We start from the raw sequence: 14,116 nt of genomic DNA, 5'->3' as shown, positions 1-14,116 counted from the left end.
TTTGCGTCAGACTCTCACGTGGTCTGTTTGGCTCGGTCAAGGGAGGAGCATTTGCACGCCTGCCCCACGGGCGAGATGTCCCTCCCGACCCCCTCTCAGATGCGTCGCCTGCTTTTAAATAACAAGCAGCCTCCCACGTGTCTCGAGGGAAGCAATTGCTCTAATGAGGTAAGTGCTCCTCAGAGTCACTGAACAGGTTCCCACGTTTGCAAGGGCGGGGGTTGTTCTGTGGCTGCTGTTATTGGCGGCGCCGTCCTTCCCCAGAGGAAAGACGGCACTAGTGATCCCAGCGCAGAGAGCTTTGCCAGAACACACCAGGCAACCGAGGCTGCCCCGCGCCCCTGGCACCGCGATGGGCAGATAGCATTTCGGGGAGGATGCATTTCGGTTTGAGCCGCGGCTGAACTTGGGCGTGCCCGCTCGCGGAATCTCGACCCTGTCCTGTCGGGTGAGAGCTGTGCAAACACGCGGGTGTCGCGACTGGACTGAGTAAGATGGGGAGAATCTGTTCCCCCTCGTAAAAGGATCGAGAGGGGCGGCACGGGGGCGCAGTGGTTAGCACTGCTGCCTCACGGCGCCGAGGACCCGGGTTCGAATCCCGGCCCCGGGTCACTGTCCGTGTGGAGTTTGCACACTCTCCCCGTGTCTGCGAGGGTCTCACCCCCACAAAAATGCGCCGGGCAGGTGGATTGGCCGCGCTAAATTGGTAAATAAAAAGAATTGGGTACTCTAAATTTATGTTAAAAGGAAAGTTAAAAGATCGGGAGGGAGAAGGGCGCAGATTTAAAGTGATTCGCAAAAGAAGCAAATGTGATGTGAGGGAAAAGTTTCCCCCCCCCCCCCCCAGCGAGTGGTTGGGGTCTGGGATGTGCTGCCTGGGAGTGTGGGGGAGGCCGGTTCAATCGAGGCATCCGAGAGGGAGTTAGATTGTTATTTGAACGGAAACAATGTGCAGGAGGGAGTTACGGGGGAAAAGGCAAGGGAGCGACACTAAGTCACGGTGCTTGTACAGAGAGCTGGTGCAGAGACGATGGGCTGAATGGCCAGAATGTAACTGGTCGGATCGGCACCTTAACCCATGTTAAACAGGGTAAGGCTCCTTCGGGAAGGGGAGATTTGCGTGAAGCGGTCAAAATGAGGAAGAGTTCTAAGAGATCGGGGAGGGAGAAATGGCTTCCTCGGGCAGGAGGGTGAGTAATTGGCGGAGGCGGCTCGAAGGCGGTTCGAGGATTTTGAACGCCAGGGGGCTGTGATTTGAAATGCGTCCTCTGATTGCGCTAATGCAATTCACTGCTGGCTGTTCACCGAGAAATGGGGAAACGCTGAAAAGGGAGATGCAGGTCTGTACAGGGAGAGCAATTAATTGGACAGCTTGGCCGGCGGCGGCGTGACGTGCTGCGTGGCCTCTTTCTGTGCCCAGTCGGCCGCTGTTGGTTGCCTGGCTGGATAGGAGCTGTTATTGTGAGGGCTGCCCGCCTCTCGCACTCGGTCAGGCACATCACAGCTGAGCCCCAGCCTGTCTTCATGGGGCGCCCTTCCGCTTTGACGGAGCAGATCTAGGCCATTCAGCCCATCTCCAATCCTCCTCCCCCACCCCCACCACCACCACCCCAACCTATGTATTCAGGAAGAACCTGTATTGACATAGCGCCTGTCACACCCTCAGCACCAAAGTGCTTTGCGGATCTGAAGGAGCTTCCTCGCCCGGTCAGAGGGTGTGGGCACCCCTTGAGAAGGTGGCGCTGAGCTGCCTTCATGAACCGCGTGGTGTAGGTACACCCACAGTGCTGTTAGAGAGGGAGGTCCAGGATTTTGCCCCCAGCGACAGCGAAGGAACGGCCGATGTATTTCCCAGTCGGGGCGGTGAGTGACTCGGAGGGGAACCTCCAGGAGGTGGGGCTCCCAGGTATCTGCTGCACTTGTCCTTCTAGATGGTAGAGGTGGTGGGTTTGGAAGGTGCTGCCTGAGGAGCCTCGGTGAGTTGCTGCAGTGCATCTTGTAGACGGTACACACGGCTGCCACTGTGCGTCGGTGGGGGAGGGAGTGAATGTTTGTGGAAGGGGAGCAATCAAGCGGGGCTGCTTTGTCCTGGATGGTGTCGAGCTTCTTGAGTGTTGTTGGAGCTGCGCTCATCCAGGCAATTGGTGATTGTGCAGAGCAAGATCCCATTAACTGCAATGTTGGTAACGGGCAGATCGCCTGTTGCTGATGTCAGTTGAGGGGTACGTATTGGCTGGGAGACGAGGGGAGAAGCCCACCTACTCTCCCTCAGCGTTGGCTGGGGTACCAACCCAGGTAAACTCTTCATCTCGAAGCGCATTGACGGGGGGGATGTGGAGAGGATGTTTCCTCTAGACCCAGGGGGTCACTGTTTAAAATAAGGGGGTCGCCCTTCTGCACTGTAAGGATTCTATTATTCTTCTCTCCAAGGGTGGTGAACCTTTGGAATTCTTTATCCCAGGAAGCTCTGGAGGTCGAGTCCTTGAACATTTTCCAGGCCGAGATCGCGAGATTTTTAATCAGTCGGAGCCTGTATAAGGCTCTGGTCAGACCCCATTTGGAGTATTGTGAGCAGTTTTGGGCTCTGTATCTAAGGAAGGATGTGCTGGCCTTGGAAAGGGTCCAGAGGAGGTTGACAAGAATGATCCCTGGAACGAAGAGCTTGTCGTATGAGGAACGGTTGAGGACTCTGGGTCTGTACTCGTTGGAGTTTAGAAGGATGAGGGGGGGATCTTATTGAAACTTACAGGATACTGCGAGGCCTGGAGCGAGTGGGCGTGGAGAGGACGTTTCCACTTGTAGGAGAAACTAGAACCAGAGGCCACAGCCTCAGACTGAAGGGACAATCCTTTAAAACTGAGATGAGGAGGAATTTCTTCAGCCAGAGGGTGGTGAATCTGTGGAACTCTTTGCCGCAGAAGGCTGTGGAGGCCAAATCACTGAGTGTCTTTAAGACGGAGATAGATAGGTTCTTGATTAATGAGGGGATCGGGGGTTATGGGGAGAAGGCAGGAGAATGGGGATGAGAAAATATCAGCCATGATTGAATGGCGGAGCAGACTTGATGGGCCGAGTGGCCTAATTCTGCTCCTATGTCTTATGGTCTTATGGATTAAGTGTGAGGAGAGGAAGGCAGGAAGGTGGGACTTGGTGAGTGTGAGATCAGCCATGATCTTATTAAATGGTGGAGCAGGCTCGAGGGGCCGAATGGCCTCCTCCTGCTCCTTGTTTGTGTGTAGCGCTCAGCTGCGTCTGGCAACACACTGGGTCGGCTCCTCGAGCATTGCGGGGGAGCTGCCTGTTTGCGTTTGCAAAAACAAATGCAGCCACCATGGAATAAGAGTGCTCGCTTTTGCCAGGCGTGCTGTCAAAATCAGGCAGCGGAGAAGCAAATGGACGCATTGTAGATGGAGAACAGCGAGTTTTTGATTGTTACACAGACAGCCTGGTCCAGTGCAGCTCTCTCTCTCGCGTTACAATGAAGGCCATGCTCCCCAAATAGTTTCCACTTCAAATATATTTAATTAAGTTGAGTGCCAGCAGGGCCTTCGTAGAGCAGACGGGGTTCAAGGAGCTCATGGCAGCTGGGCTGTGAAGGTGTCTATTAAACATTCCCTAGGCTACGATATCACGAGGCCTCAAATGTATTGCATAGGTCCCGCCTCACATCTCATCTGTAATCTCTTCAATTGCTTCACATAATTCCCCATCCGCAGCCCTCGCTAATTCCATAATTCCCCATCCGCAGCCCTCGCTAATTCCATAATTCCCCATCCGCAACCCTCGCTAACTCCATAATTCCCCATCACAGCCTCGCTAACTCCATAATTCCCCATCACAGCCTCGCTAACTTCATAATTCCCCATCACAGTCTCGCTAACTCCATAATTCCCCATCACAGCCCTCGCTAACTCCATAATTCCCCATCACAGCCTCGCTAACCCCATAATTCCCCATCACAGCCTCGCTAACTCCATAATTCCCTATCACAGCCTCGCTAACTCCATAATTCCTCATCACAGCCTCGCTAACTCCATAATTCCCCATCACAGCCCTCGCTAACTCCATAATTCCCCATCACAGCCTCGCTAACTCCATAATTCCCCATCACAGCCTCGCTAACTCCATAATTCCCTATCACAGCCCTCGCTAACTCCATAATTCCCCATCACAGCCTCGCTAACTCCATAATTCCCCATCACAGCCTCGCTAACTCCATAATTCCCCATCACAGCCTCGCTAACTCCATAATTCCCCATCACAGCCTCGCTAACTCCATAATTCCCCATCACAGCCTCGCTAACTCCATAATTCCCCATTACAGCCTCGCTAACTCCATAATTCCCCATCACAGCCTCGCTAACTCCATAATTCCCTATCACAGCCTCGCAACTCCATAATTCCCCATCACAGCCTCGCTAACTCCATAATTCCCCATCACAGCCTCGCTAACTCCATAATTCCCCATCACAGCCTCGCTAACTCCATAATTCCCCATCACAGCCTCGCTAACTCCATAATTCCCCATCACAGCCTCGCTAACTCCATAATTCCCCATCATAGCCTCGCTAACTCCATGATTCCCCATCACAGCCTCGCTAACTCCATAATTCCCTATCACAGCCTCGCTAACTCCATAATTCCCCATCACAGCCTCGCTAACTCCATAATTCCCCATCACAGCCTCGCTAACTCCATAATTCCCCATCACAGCCTCGCTAACTCCATAATTCCACATCACAGCCTCGCTAACTCCATAATTCCCCATCACAGCCTCGCTAACTCCATAATTCCCTATCACAGCCTCGCTAACTCCATAATTCAGCATCACAGCCCTCGCTAACTCCATAATTCCCCATCACAGCCTCGCTAACTCCATAATTCCCTATCACAGCCTCGCTAACTCCATAATTCCCATCACAGCCTCGCTAACTCCATAATTCCCCATCACAGCCTCGCTAACTCCATAATTCCCCATCACAGCCCTCGCTAACTCCATAATTCCCCATCACAGCCTCGCTAACTCCATAATTCCCCATCACAGCCTCGCTAACTCCATAATTCCCCATCACAGCCTCGCTAACTCCATAATTCCCCATCACAGCCTCGCTAACTCCATAATTCCCCATCACAGCCTCGCTAACTCCATAATTCCCTATCACAGCCTCGCTAACTCCATAATTCCCCATCACAGCCTCGCTAACTCCATAATTCCCCATTCACAGCCTCGCTAACTCCATAATTCCCCATCACAGCCTCGCTAACTCCATAACTCCCCATCACAGCCTCGCTAACTCCATAATTCCCCATCACAGACTCGCTAACCCCATAACTCCCCATCACAGCCTCGCTAACTCCATAATTCCCTATCACAGCCCTCGCTAACTCCATAATTCCCCATCACAGCCTCGCTAACTCCATAATACCCCATCACAGCCTCGCTAACTCCATAATTCCCCATCACAGCCTCGCTAACTCCATAATTCCCCATCACAGCCCTCGCTAACTCCATAATTCCCCATCACAGCCTCGCTAACTCCATAATTCCCCATCACAGCCTCGCTAACTCCATAATTCCCCATCACAGCCTCGCTAACTCCATAATTCCCCATCACAGCCCTCGCTAACTCCATAATTCCCCATCACAGCCTCGCTAACTCCATAATTCCCCATCACAGCCTCGCTAACTCCATAATTCCCCATCACAGCCTCGCTAACTCCATAATTCCCCATCACAGCCTCGCTAACTCCATAATTCCCCATCACAGCCTCGCTAACTCCATAATTCCCCATCACAGCCCTCGCTAACTCCATAATTCCCCATCACAGCCTCGCTAACTCCATAATTCCCCATCACAGCCCTCGCTAACTCCATAATTCCCTATCACAGCCTCGCTAACTCCATAATTCCCCATCACAGCCTCGCTAACTCCATAATTCCCCATCACAGCCTCGCTAACTCCATAATTCCCCATCACAGCCTCGCTAACGCCATAATTCCCCATCACAGCCTCGCTAACTCCATAATTCCCCATCACAGCCCTCGCTAACTCCATAATTCCCTATCACAGCCTCGCTAACTCCATAATTCCCAATCACAGCCTCGCTAACTCCATAATTCCCCATCACAGCCTCGCTAACTCCATAATTCCCCATCACAGCCTCGCTAACTCCATAATTCCCCATCACAGCCTTGCTAACTCCATAATTCCCCATCACAGCCTCGCTAACTCCATAATTCCCTATCACAGCCTCGCTAACTCCATAATTCCCCATCACAGCCTCGCTAACTCCATAATTCCCCATCACAGCCTCGCTAACTCCATAATTCCCCATCACAGCCCTCGCTAACTCCATAATTCCCCATCACAGCCTCGCTAACTCCATAATTCCCCATCACAGCCTCGCTAACTCCATAATTCCCCATCACAGCCTCGCTAACTCCATAATTCCCCATCACAGCCTCGCTAACTCCATAATTCCCCATCACAGCCTCGCTAACTCCATAATTCCCCATCACAGCCCTCGCTAACTCCATAATTCCCCATCACAGCCTCGCTAACTCCATAATTCCCCATCACAGCCTCGCTAACTCCATAATTCCCCATCACAGCCTCGCTAACTCCATAATTCCCCATCACAGCCTCGCTAACTCCATAATTCCCCATCACAGCCTCGCTAACTCCATAATTCCCCATCACAGCCCTCGCTAACTCCATAATTCCCCATCACAGCCTCGCTAACTCCATAATTCCCCATCACAGCCCTCGCTAACTCCATAATTCCCTATCACAGCCTCGCTAACTCCATAATTCCCCATCACAGCCTCGCTAACTCCATAATTCCCCATCACAGCCTCGCTAACTCCATAATTCCCCATCACAGCCTCGTTAACGCCATAATTCCCCATCACAGCCTCGCTAACTCCATAATTCCCCATCACAGCCTCGCTAACTCCATAATTCCCCATCACAGCCCTCGCTAACTCCATAATTCCCAATCACAGCCTCGCTAACTCCATAATTCCCAATCACAGCCTCGCTAACTCCATAATTCCCCATCACAGCCTCGCTAACTCCATAATTCCCCATCACAGCCTCGCTAACTCCATAATTCCCCATCACAGCCTCGCTAACTCCATAATTCCCCATCACAGCCTCGCTAACTCCATAATTCCCCATCACAGCCTCGCTAACTCCATAATTCCCCATCACAGCCTCGCTAACTCCATAATTCCCCATCACAGCCTCGCTAACTCCATAATTCCCCATCACAGCCCTCGCTAATTCCATAATTCCCCATCACAGCCTCGCTAACTCCATAATTCCCCATCACAGCCTCGCTAACTCCATAATTCCCCATCACAGCCTCGCTAACTCCATAATTCCCCATCACAGCCTCGCTAACTCCATAATTCCCCATCACAGTCTCGCTAACTCCATAATTCCCCATCACAGCCTCGCTAACTCCATAATTCCCCATCACAGCCCTCGCTAACTCCATAATTCCCCATCACAGCCTCGCTAACTCCATAATTCCCTATCACAGCCTCGCTAACTCCATAATTCCCCATCACAGCCTCGCTAACTCCATAATTTCCCATCACAGCCTCGCTAACTACATAATTCCCCATCACAGCCTCGCTAACTCCATAATTCCCCATCACAGCCTCGCTAACTCCATAATTCCCTACCACAGCCTCGCTAACTCCATAATTCCCCACCACAGCCTCGCTAACTCCATAATTCCCCATCACAGCCTCGCTAACTCCATAATTCCCCATTCACAGCCTCGCTAACTCCATAATTCCCCATCACAGTCTCGCTAACTCCATAATTCCCCATCACAGCCTCGCTAACTCCATAATTCCCCATCACAGCCTCGCTAACTCCATAATTCCCCATCACAGCCTCGCTAACTCCATAATTCCCCATCACAGCCTCGCTAACTCCATAATTCCCCATCACAGCCTCGCTAACTCCATAATTCCCCATTCACAGCCTCGCTAACTCCATAATTTCCCATCACAGCCTCGCTAACTCCATAATTCCCCATCACAGACTCGCTAGCCCCATAACTCCCCATCACAGCCTCGCTAACTCCATAATTCCCTATCACAGCCCTCGCTAACTCCATAATTCCCCATCACAGCCTCGCTAACTCCATAATTCCCCATCACAGCCTCGCTAACTCCATAATTCCCCGTCACAGCCTCGCTAATTCCATAATTCCCCACCACAGCCTCGCTAACTCCATAATTCCCCATCACAGCCTCGCTAACTCCATAATTCCCCATTCACAGCCTCGCTAACTCCATAATTCCCCATCACAGACGCGCTAACCCCATAACTCCCCATCACAGCCTCGCTAACTCCATAATTCCCCATCACAGCCCTCGCTAACTCCATAATTCCCCATTCACAGCCTCGCTAACTCCATAATTCCCCATCACAGTCTCGCTAACTCCATAATTCCCCATCACAGCCTCGCTAACTCCATAATTCCCCATCACAGCCTCGCTAACTCCATAATTCCCCATCACAGTCTCGCTAACTCCATAATTCCCCATCACAGCCGTCGCTAACTCCATAATTCCCCATCACAGCCTCGCTAACTCCATAATTCCCCATTCACAGCCTCGCTAACTCCATAATTCCCCATCACAGTCTCGCTAACTCCATAATTCCCCATCACAGCCCTCGCTAACTCCATAATTCCCCATCACAGCCTCGCTAACTCCATAATTCCCCATCACAGCCTCGCTAACTCCATAATTCCCCATCACAGTCTCGCTAACTCCATAATTCCCCATCACAGCCCTCGCTAACTCCATAATTCCCCATCACAGCCTCGCTAACTCCATAATTCCCCATCACAGCCTCGCTAACTCCATAATTCCCCATCACAGCCTCGCTAACTCCATAATTCCCCATCACAGCCCTCGCTAACTCCATAATTCCCCATCACAGCCTCGCTAACTCCATAATTCCCCATCACAGCCTCGCTAACTCCATAATTCCCCATCACAGCCTCGCTAACTCCATAATTCCCCATCACAGACCTCGCTAACTCCATAATTCCCCATCACAGCCTCGCTAACTCCATAATTCCCCATCACAGCCTCGCTAACTCCATAATTCCCCATCACAGCCTCGCTAACTCCATAATTCCCCATCACAGCCTCGCTAACTCCATAATTCCCCATCACAGCCCTCGCTAACTCCATAATTCCCCATCACAGCCTCGCTAACTCCATAATTCCCTATCACAGCCTCGGTAACTCCATAATTCACCATCACAGCCCTCGCTAACTCCATAATTCCCCATCACAGCCTCGCTAACTCCATAATTCCCTATCACAGCCTCGCTAACTCCATAATTCCCATCACAGCCTCGCTAACTCCATAATTCCCCATCACAGCCTCGCTAATTCCATAATTCCCCATCACAGCCTCGCTAACTCCATAATTCCCCATCACAGCCTCGCTAACTCCATAATTCCCCATCACAGCCTCGCTAACTCCATAATTCCCTATCACAGCCTCGCTAACTCCATAATTCCCTATCACAGCCTCGCTAACTCCAGAATTCCCCATCACAGCCTCGCTAACTCCATAATTCCCCATCACAGCCTCGCTAACTCCATAATTCCCTATCACAGCCTCGCTAACTCCATAATTCCCTATCACAGCCTCGCTAACTCCATAATTCCCCATCACAGCCTCGCTAACTCCATAATTCCCCATCACAGCCTCGCTAACTCCATAATTCCCCATCACAGCCTCGCTAACTGCATAATTCCCCATCACAGCCTCGCTAACTCCATAATTCCCCATCACAGCCTCGCTAACTCCATAAGTCCCATCACAGCCCTCGCTAACTCCATAATTCCCCATCACAGCCTCGCTAACTCCATAATTCCCCATCACAGCCTCGCTAATTCCATAATTCCCCATCACAGCCTCGCTAACTCCATAATTCCCCATCACAGCCTCGCTAACTCCATAATTCCCCATCACAGCCTCGCTAACTCCATAATTCCCCATCACAGGGATCGCTAACTCCATAATTCCCCATCACAGCCTCGCTAACTCCATAATTCCCCATCACAGCCTCGCTAACTCCATAATTCCCCATCACAGCCTCGCTAACTCCATAATTCCCCATCACAGCCTCGCTAACTCCATAATTCCCATCACAGCCCTCGCTAACTCCATAATTCCCCATCCAAGCCCTCGCTAACTCCATAATTCCCCATCACAACCTCGCTAACTCCATAATTCCCCATCACAGCCCTCGCTAACTCCATAATTCCCCATCACAGCCTCGCTAACTCCATAATTCCCCATCACAGCCTCGCTAAACTCCATAATTCCCTATCATAGCCTCGCTAACTCCATAATTCCCCATCACAGCCTCGCTAACTCGATAATTCCCCATCACAGCCTCGCTAACTCCATAATTCCCCATCACAGGCTCGCTAACTCCATAATTCCCTATCACAGCCTCGCTAACTCCATAATTCCCCATCACAGCCTCGCTAACTCGATAATTCCCCATCACAGCCTCGCTAACTCCATAATTCCCCATCACAGCCTCGCTAACTCCATAATTCCCCATCACAGCCTCGCTAACTCCATAATTCCCCATCACAGCCTCGCTAACTCCATAATTCCCCATCACAGCCTCGCTAACTCCATAATTCCCCATCACAGCCTCGCTATCTCCATAATTCCCCATCACAGCCTCGCTAACTCCATAATTCCCCATCACAGCCTCGCTAACTCCATAATTCCACATCACAGCCTCGCTAACTCCATAATTCGGCATCACAGCCCTCGCTAACTCCATAATTCCCCATCACAGCCTCGCTAACTATATAATTCCCCATCACAGCCTCGCTAACTCCATAATTCCCCATCACAGTCTCGCTAACTCCATAATTCCCCATCACAGCCTCGCTAACTCCATAATTCCCCATCACAGCCTCGCCAACTCCATAATTCCCCATCACAGTCTCGCTAACTCCATTATTCCCCATCACAGCCTTGCTAACTCCATAATTCCCCATCACAGCCTCGCTAACTACATAATTACCCATCACAGCCTCGCTATCTCCATAATACCCCATCACAGCCTCGCTAACTCCACAATTCCCCATCACAGCCTCGCTAACTCCATAATTCCCCATCACAGCCTCGCTATCTCCATAATACCCCATCACAGCCTCGCTAACTCCATAATTCCGCATCACAGCCCTCGCTAACTCCATAATTCCGCATCACAGCCCTCGCTAACTCCATAATTCCCCATCACAGCATCGCTAACTATATAATTCCCCATCACAGCCTCGCTAACTCCATAATTCGCCATCACAGACTCGCTAACTCCATAATTCCCTATCACAGCCTCGCTAACTCCATAATTCTCCATCATAGCCTCGCTAACTCCATAATTCCCCATCACAGCCCTCGCTAACTCCATAATTCCCCATCACAACCTCGCTAACTCCATAATTCCCTATCACAGCCTCGCTAACTCCATAATTCCCCATCACAGCCTCGATAACTCCATAATTCCCCATCACAGCCTCGCTAACTCCATAATTCCCCATTCACAGCCTCGCTAACTCCATAATTCCCCATCACAGACTCGCTAACCCCATAACTCCCCATCACAGCCTCGCTAACTCCATAATTCCCTATCACAGCCCTCGCTAACTCCATAATTCCCCATCACAGCCTCGCTAACTCCATAATTCCCCATCACAGCCTCGCTAACTCCATAATTCCCCATCACAGCCTCGCTAATTCCATAATTCCCCATCACAGCCCTCGCTAACTCCATAATTCCCCATCACAGCCTCGCTAACTCCATAATTCCCCATCACAGCCCTCGCTAACTCCATAATTCCCCATCACAGCCTCGCTAACTCCATAATTCCCCATTACAGCCCTCGCTAACTCCATAATTTCCCATCACAGCCTCGCTAACTCCATAATTCCCCATCACAGCCTCGCTAACTCCATAATTCCCCATCACAGCCTCGCTAACTCCATAATTCCCCATCACAGCCTCGCTAACTCCATAATTCCCCATCACAGTCTCGCTAACTCCATAATTCCCCATCACAGTCTCGCTAACTCCATAATTCCCCATCACAGCCTCGCTAACTCCATAATTCCCCATCACAGCCTCGCTAACTCCATAATTCCCCATCACAGCCCTCGCTAACTCCATAATTCCCCATCACAGCCTCGCTAACTCCATAATTCCCATCACAGCCCTCGCTAACCCCATAACTCCCCATCACAGCCTCGCTAACTCCATAATTCCCTATCACAGCCCTCGCTAACTCCATAATTCCCCATCACAGCCTCGCTAACTCCATAATTCCCCATCACAGCCTCGCTAACTCCATACTTCCCCATCACAGCCTCGCTAATTCCATAATTCCCCATCACAGCCCTCGCTAACTCCATAATTCCCCATCACAGCCTCGCTAACTCCATAATTCCCCATTACAGCCCTCGCTAACTCCATAATTTCCCATCACAGCCTCGCTAACTCCATAATTCCCCATCACAGCCTCGCTAACTCCATAATTCCCCATCACAGCCTCGCTAACTCCATAATTCCCCATCACAGCCTCGCTAACTCCATAATTCCCCATCACAGTCTCGCTAACTCCATAATTCCCCATCACAGTCTCGCTAACTCCATAATTCCCCATCACAGCCTTGCTAACTCCATAATTCCCCATCACAGCCTCGCTAACTCCATAATTCCCCATCACAGCCCTCGCTAACTCCATAATTCCCCATCACAGCCTCGCTAACTCCATAATTCCCATCACAGCCCTCGCTAACCCCATAACTCCCCATCACAGCCTCGCTAACTCCATAATTCCCTATCACAGCCCTCGCTAACTCCATAATTCCCCATCACAGCCTCGCTAACTCCATAATTCCCCATCACAGCCTCGCTAACTCCATACTTCCCCATCACAGCCTCGCTAATTCCATAATTCCCCATCACAGCCATCGCTAACTCCATAATTCCCCATCACAGCCTCGCTAACTCCATAATTCCCCATCACAGCCCTCGCTAACTCCATAATTCCCCATCACAGCCTCGCTAACTCCATAATTCCCCATTACAGCCCTCGCTAACTCCATAATTTCCCATCACAGCCTCGCTAACTCCATAATTCCCCATCACAGCCTCGCTAACTCCATAATTCCCCATCACAGCCTCGCTAACTCCATAATTCCCCATCACAGCCTCGCTAACTCCATAATTCCCCATCACAGTCTCGCTAACTCCATAATTCCCCATCACAGTCTCGCTAACTCCATAATTCCCCATCACAGCCTCGCTAACTCCATAATTCCCCATCACAGCCTCGCTAACTCCATAATTCCCCATCACAGCCCTCGCTAACTCCATAATTCCCCATCACAGCCTCGCTAACTCCATAATTCCCATCACAGCCCTCGCTAACTCCATAATTCCCCATCACAGCCCTCGCTAACTCCATAATTCCCCATCACAGCCCTCGCTAACTCCATAATTCCCCATCACAGGGATCGCTAACTCCATAATTCCCCATCACAGCCTCGCTAACTCCATAATTCCCCATCACAGCCTCGCTAACTCCATAATTCCCCATCACAGCCTCGGCTAACTCCATAATTCCCCATCACAGCCTCGCTAACTCCATAATTCCCCATCACAGCCTCGCTAACTCCATAATTTCCCATCACAGCCCTCGCTAACTCCATAATTCCCCATCACAGGGATCGCTAACTCCATAATTCCCCATCACAGCCTCGCTAACTCCATAATTCCCCATCACAGCCTCGCTAACTCCATAATTCCCCATCACAGCCCTCGCTAACTCCATAATTCCCCATCACAGCCTCGCTAACTCCATAATTCCCCATCACAGCCTCGCTAACTCCATAATTCCCTATCACAGCCTCGCTAACTCCATAATTCCCCATCACAGCCTCGCTAACTCCATAATTCCCCATCACAGCCCTCGCTAACTCCATAATTCCCCATCACAGCCTCGCTAATTCCATAATTCCCCATCACAGCCTCGCTAACTCCA

At 50.9% G+C, this 14,116-nt stretch overlaps 1 protein-coding gene across 4 annotated transcripts in view; it reads left to right on the top strand.

Moving 5' to 3' along the window:
- The first annotated feature begins 295 nt into the window (after positions 1-295).
- The window catches only part of hdlbpb (high density lipoprotein binding protein b), a 644,718-nt gene continuing 630,897 nt past the window's right edge, over positions 296-14,116 (top strand). For 3 of the 4 annotated variants that reach the window (XM_072493463.1, XM_072493462.1, XM_072493459.1), the window contains exon 1: positions 296-448. The gene's annotated coding sequence lies outside the window, so the exon portion shown is untranslated. The remainder of the gene's footprint in view (positions 449-14,116) is intronic. The other variant, XM_072493464.1, reaches the window with a different exon arrangement.

This window comes from Scyliorhinus torazame, chromosome 31, assembly GCF_047496885.1.
Source record: "Scyliorhinus torazame isolate Kashiwa2021f chromosome 31, sScyTor2.1, whole genome shotgun sequence".
NCBI lineage: Eukaryota > Metazoa > Chordata > Chondrichthyes > Carcharhiniformes > Scyliorhinidae > Scyliorhinus > Scyliorhinus torazame.
Note: the sequence above shows the minus strand (reverse complement) of the source record. Positions and strands in the feature narration are given on the sequence as shown.